Genomic DNA, 6,269 nt, shown 5'->3' on the forward strand with positions numbered 1-6,269 from the left:
CCGATTTCTCGAGTCCCCAAACATGGAGTCAAGAGTCTGGATTTTGGTGCTTGCAGATACAAGGAATGAAAGTGGCTCTGTGGTGGTCATTCTTTTATTAACCGTACACTAGACCACGTCTTGGTGGTGGGGATGCCTGCTTCTCTCCTGGTTGCAGGTGGTTCTCCCTCATCCTCTCAGCTCACTCTCCTTTACACATGCGCACCCAGGTGGACAGGCATCCAACATGGCTGACTGGCAGCCAACATGGCTGATGGGCATCCAACATGGCTGACCTTCCCAGTCTAGACACACTGTGTCTCTTTGTTATTAATTCTGGCTAATTTGTTCTGCCCCTGGTGATGGGTCTGGGCACAGTCTCTGCTTTGTCTTTTGAAGCTGTGAACCAAGCAACTCTAGACAGGGTTCTCTAGAGATACAGGACAGATGTAAAAGGTATTAAACTGACAGGAAGAGATATGACACTTGATCCTAGCCAAAAGGCTTGGAAGTGATAAAAAGCATTTATTATAAATGGGATTCACTAGATTTCATTTATTATAAATGGGATTCACCTATGTGTTTGTGGCTGGGTGGTCCAACAGGGACTGTCTGTACACTGGAGGGGCTGAGGACCCGATAGTGTCTCAATCTGTGGCACTAGATGCCTGGTGTTGAAGGATTGGGGGGAAACTCCTGGAGAGACATTTGTCTTTAGTCCACCTTGGGAAGCTGAAGCAGCTGGAGTCTGAGGTCATCATCATCATCATCATCATCACCATCATCATCATCACCACCACCACTACCACCACCACCACTACTACTGTGTGTCTTCTGGTCCTAGAACTTCTGCAATTATGGCCGTGTTTCCAGCAGAGAGGGACTACGTGCTCAGCCTGAGATAGAATCCCTGGTTGCTGTGCTCTATCACTCATTGTTGGAAAGAAGTGTGCTAAGTGTGAACCCCTGAGGGGAGCTTGGGAACTAACTCCCTTGGGTCTTTAGAAGTCACCGGGGTCATCTTGCCTCGATAATAGTGCCAGGAGAACTTGTTTAGTCATAAGGGACAGACATAAATACAATGTCCCTCAGTCCTGGTGTCTGCCTTTCTAACCACCCGTGGTGAAGGAAGACATGGAGTCTCGAACCAGCAGCTATGGTGCAGACAGACATAGAGCAGACAGAAGCTTGAGGCGGCGTGGGACGCCTGGCCTCCTGAATTCGGACTCCGTTTTTGCTTTTTCCAGCTGAGTCCTGCCTGAGTCAACTTGTCCATCCTGATTCCAGGAGTCCGGCTCTAGGACGCTCCTCCCAAAACCTCAGAGCAGAGCAAGCATGAGCAGGTGGACACAGGGAACTGTGCTGTCTTCTGCTCCTGCTCCCATGACGAAGATGTTCTACAATGCCTTCCCTCCCCCTGTGATGAATGAGGGCACTTGAAACCCTTCTCCCCTTAAGATATTTTGCAGGGATTTTGTCAAAGCAACCAGAGAGGAACACATTCAGCCACTGTATCCAGAGTCTGTATTCAAAGTAGATCCTTGGTGAGTAACACTTCACATAGACACCATGGGTAGGTTGTAGCATTGATTTGCAGTTGGTTTCTTGTGTTGATTGGCAGGTGGTTGTGCTGGCAGGTGGGTGTCTGTTGTGTTGGCAGGTGGTTGTGCTGACAGGCATGTGTCTATTGTGTTGACTGGCAGGTTGCTAGTTACTTTGATTGCTATAATCGAAGAGCAGATTTGCTTTTCTGGGACTGAAGTCCACACTGTTCGTGGCTTAGTCCAGCAGCCTGACATTCACCCTTGCAGACTCAGAGACCAGGTTAACCAGCTGGTCTCTCCAGCTCCCCAAAGCAGCACTGGCTGTCTTAAAGGGCCGATGACTTGGCTGTGGGTGCACAGTCAACCTCCCAGGCTCCCGGATTGGCTGAGAACAGAGAGGTGGTCAAGTGGGACTGGATTTGTCAGTTGTTAAAGATGAAGGATGTGTGTTGACAGGGCTCTGGCCTACAACATCCAACTTCCATGACCAAGTGTTTGTGAACATAAACTCTGAACTTGAACTTTCTCAAGTGGAAAGGCAGTACTTGCTGTCTTAGAGTTATTATTAATTTCCATTGAGCGGACATTTGTATCCAGGCCTGAGGTTCCGGCTCTGTGGTGGGGTGAAGCCAAGGCCCTGAGAGACAGTGAGGGCTGTGAACTGCTCAGCCTGGAGAAGGAAGAGAGAAACTCACCTCCTGGGCTGCTGAGCTCTATGCTGTACCTCCAGAGAACCCAGCCTGGCCTCAGGAGCCAAACTGCTCTGGGTTCTGATTGGCTAGGAAAGGAAGTTCCAAAGTCAGGTCATGTGAGAGGGAGGCTGGAGACACCAGGTTTGGGGTGACAAGACCCATTTGTTGTCTCCAAGATGGAGGCTGTCAAGTCAAGTATAGCCTGAATAAGGGCTGACTGGGGCTTCTGCCCACAGGAAGCTGGAGCTCAGCTGACTGAGCCTCCCTGTCTCAGTGGACCCTGGGTCCTTCCTGAATTCTAACTCTTGTCTCAGGAGGACCCCTGCTTGATCCCGGGACCAGCTCATCAGGTTTTCTCGCTGACAGATGTAAGCAGTCTGGAAAGTCTAACTTTCATAGGACTGACTCTCTGCTTTCTCAGTCTGATGACATGGGGGACATAGCAGGACAGATAGATCAGGCCTTGGGATGGACAGGGATAGAGTTCAGACGGGAACAAAAAGTGCCCTGGGGGAGTGTCTTAGTTAGGGTTTCGTTGTTGTGAAGAGACACCATGATCACAGCAACCCTTATAAGGGATAACATCTAAATGGGGCTGACTTACAGTTTTAGAGGTTCAGTCCTTTATCATGGCAGAAAGTCATGGTGTTGGAGAAGGAGCTGAGAGTTCTACAACTTGAGGTGCAGCCAGAAGAAGCAAATGCCACACTAGGCCTAGCTTGAGCATCTGAGGCCTCTAAGCCCGTCCCCACAGTGACACACTTCCTCCAACAAGGCCACACCTCCTAATAGTGCTACTCACTTTGGGCCAAGCATTAGAACATGAGTCTATAGGGGCCATATCTATTCAAACCACCACAGGTCTCTCTCTGTAAACAGACATAGCATCCCAGGGCCTGGTTGAAACCCTCCCTTCTTGCTACCCCTACCCCCATAATCTAGTCTCCTCTTTGAGAGTGCCCATGAAGGGTGGCAGCCAGCATACTCCAAAGGAGTTCAGACCCTGATGTCATTTGACAGCAACTGTGAGCTCAAGGGTCTCATGGACCAGATAGTCCTCCGTCCAAACTACACAGGTTGGACCCAATTCCCTCACTGTTGGGCCACGTTGGATAGATGCTTCAGTGTCTCTCCTTCCTGGTCTATAAAATACACAGTCTACCACTCCATTTATGGAGTTCTGGTCAAAGCACATCCTTCAAGGAGAACTCAAAAAGAGAAAAGCCCCCCATATCTGAGCTCCAGGCCTTCACTGAGGATGACGGTTTCAAATCTCAGCAGTCTTGGGGAAGAGTGGGTCGGTGATGTAGACAGCTTCATGTGGCTTCGAAGGTGCCTTGAGTGCCCCTGTATAATAGACAGCTGTCCTTCCTCCTCACACCCTTGGTAAGTCTCAAGGGTAAAAATGGCTTGCGGGGAGAAAATGAAGAAGAGGTTCAAACTCAGTGGAGAAATGATTCATGCACGAGCTGCCTGCCCTGAGCTGTGTTATGCCACAGTTTGGGATGCTCTGGGTAAGTTAACATCTGTCTCCATACATGCTGCAGAACCATTGGGTCCCCTGTGTCATTGACACTTCACATTAAAACAATTGGGAGCAGCAATTTGATCTTCTGTGCCAAGGATGGGACCAGTCCACGCTCAGTGTGTGGACACACACCTAAGTTAGAACGCCACCTCCACCGTGTAACACACAGATGGCAAGAGCTCCAGACAGATGTCTATCCACAGGACAGGATCTCCTCTAATTGGCATGTTTGGCCTGGACCTTGCTTTTTCCCTTCCTGTGGGCTCACATGTGTCTTGGATATTATCCTGCAGTGACATGGCTTTGAAGCTAAATAACAGCCAAAAGACAGTTCCTGGCCTAGTAACCTGGGCTGCAGGGGCATGCCCAGAGCGCTCAACGGGGACTAGGTGATAGGACACTGTCAAGAAATGTCTGAACCAGAGCCTTGGGCTGAACTTGATCAGCTGAGACCAGGGCCTGAAGCTCAAAGGTACAACGACTCGGCCTTAGGTGACAGAGAAAGACTTGCTTTGAATCTAGGGCATCAAATAGTCCCTTACTCCATCCCAGCTTTGTCCCAAGGTTGTGGATGGTGTCCACATTTTCCAATGCCAAAAAACACTACTTTGAGTTGAGGTGAAATTGAAAATAAATGGGGAACGCAGAAAAAATGTGCTGACTCCACAGGCTGGCTTCAGTTCCATTCATCATCCTAACTGCTCCCACAGCAGGGCTGTGGACAGAGTGCCTGTCCTGGGAGCTCCCTGCAGAACCCAGGCCTCAGAGGGGCAGAACTGCACACATGAATGGGTTCCCAAATAGATAAAGGAGGAGATACAGTCTCAGCCATTTCTGCAGGTCCCCGGGTGTCTCCAAGTCACCTCCGTCTCCCTCTTTATCTTCTGTTAGTCCCTCCAGAGTGTGGGTGAAATGTACCCACTTTTAAAGCCTGACTCCATCCATCCTGGCTGCCCACACCCTGTGATCAAGGCTTATTCCTCTCTCTCTGTGTGACCCTCCCCGCTGTGAGGGATTATAACTGCTGTGGGTGTCAGTAACAGGCTGTGTTTCCTCTGCTCCGGTGCCCAGTGATGGATGCGTCTACCCAGGGCCTTTCCTGAGATTTCCTTCTTGTATGGTTGTGGGCGGGGGTTTGGTACATCTCAATGTGAATCAGTGTTTGCATGCTGCTCTCATTGTCCGCTGGGTATGAACACCTGTGGTGTTGCTATTAACTCTCTTCTGTTTATAACACATTTATTTTCATGAGTTACTGCGTTGTAAACATCTTCTCTTCCGCTCCGCAGACACCATCTCCTGGGGGTCTCCCTGCTGAGTGTCTCTTGTCATCCCATACACTTTCCTCTCTGTCCCTTCCCCAGGTAGGGGTTCTCCTTGTCCCAACTACCACAGTCACTCACACAGCTTCTTGTCCCCGTGGCCTGGGTTGATGTCTCCCTGGAGTAACAGGGTGGGAAGATGTAGCCGCTCTCCTATCTTTAGGGCACAAGTGTCCCCACGTCCCCATCTCTTGCTGCACTTGGCAGCAAAGATTGACAGGACCCAGCACTGTTGTCATGGTGACCCGGGGAAGCCTCATCATTCCTCTGGGTGTCAGGGGTGAAGAAATCGGCTTGGTCCCATCTCTCCGATGTCACGGTCTGCTATATCTATCATTGTTTTTTTTTCCCGTGCTCCCAGCATGGTCTCACTCAGCGTCTCTCTTTAAATCCCACTTCCACTCCAGCTAAAGTGTTTAAGGGAGGAAATGCCGCTTCATTAGCGTGGCAGAAAATCGTTCTTGCCTGGAAGCAGAGGGAACCACAGTGGGAAATGGAACAGGTGACTTTGCCAGAGTAGTGGAAGTGCTTGGGGGAGGGGGAGAGACACTGAGTTGGAGCCCACTCGGGGCCAGAGTCAGCACCTTGGGGTTCAGGAGGTGAGGAAGGGTGGGGGAGGGGTGGCTGTATTTGCATTGTGAGCCTTTGGTGGCCATGTGACCATGATGGCTCTATGGATGCTTCAAGGCTCCCCGTCTGCCCATCCAAGCTCCTTCCGCCATCAGGAAATCCATGGACTGTCCTGCTATGCAGATGAGAAAACACAGTCAAGGACGCCCCTCACGGGACATGTGTCCATCTGCCCTATTATAGGTCAGTGATAAAACATGATTAGAGCCCAAGGCAGTGGGACTCTGAAAATCTGAATTTTCTTTTAATCACTAATTTCCCATAAACATGTAAAAAAAAAAAAGTTCCCTGCCTGGGGTGGTAGAATCCCCCAGCTATTTGGGTCTCTTTTCTGTTTCCCTTTGTTCTGTAACCATGGAAACGTCCCCTGTCCCTGTGGTCAGAGACTCAGTCTCCCCTGATGAGGCCCATCAAAGGGTGCTGGTCTTAGCTTGGGTGCATATATTCCTATCTTAGGGTGAGGACAGAACTGTGGCAGTGTGAGGACACAGTGCCAGCTGGGAGGAGGAGGAGGAGGAGGAAGGGGAGGAGGGGGAGGAGGAGTAGAATAGTGATGGTGATGGTGGTGGTGGTG

The 6,269-nt window shown here is 50.2% G+C and overlaps 1 pseudogene; it reads right to left on the reverse strand.

Moving 5' to 3' along the window:
• Positions 1-399: 399 nt before the first annotated feature.
• On the reverse strand, positions 400-495 carry LOC127673424 (uncharacterized; annotated as a pseudogene).
• Positions 496-6,269: the final 5,774 nt, after the last annotated feature.

The sequence above is a fragment of the Apodemus sylvaticus genome, chromosome 22 (assembly GCF_947179515.1).
Source record: "Apodemus sylvaticus chromosome 22, mApoSyl1.1, whole genome shotgun sequence".
Lineage (NCBI taxonomy): Eukaryota > Metazoa > Chordata > Mammalia > Rodentia > Muridae > Apodemus > Apodemus sylvaticus.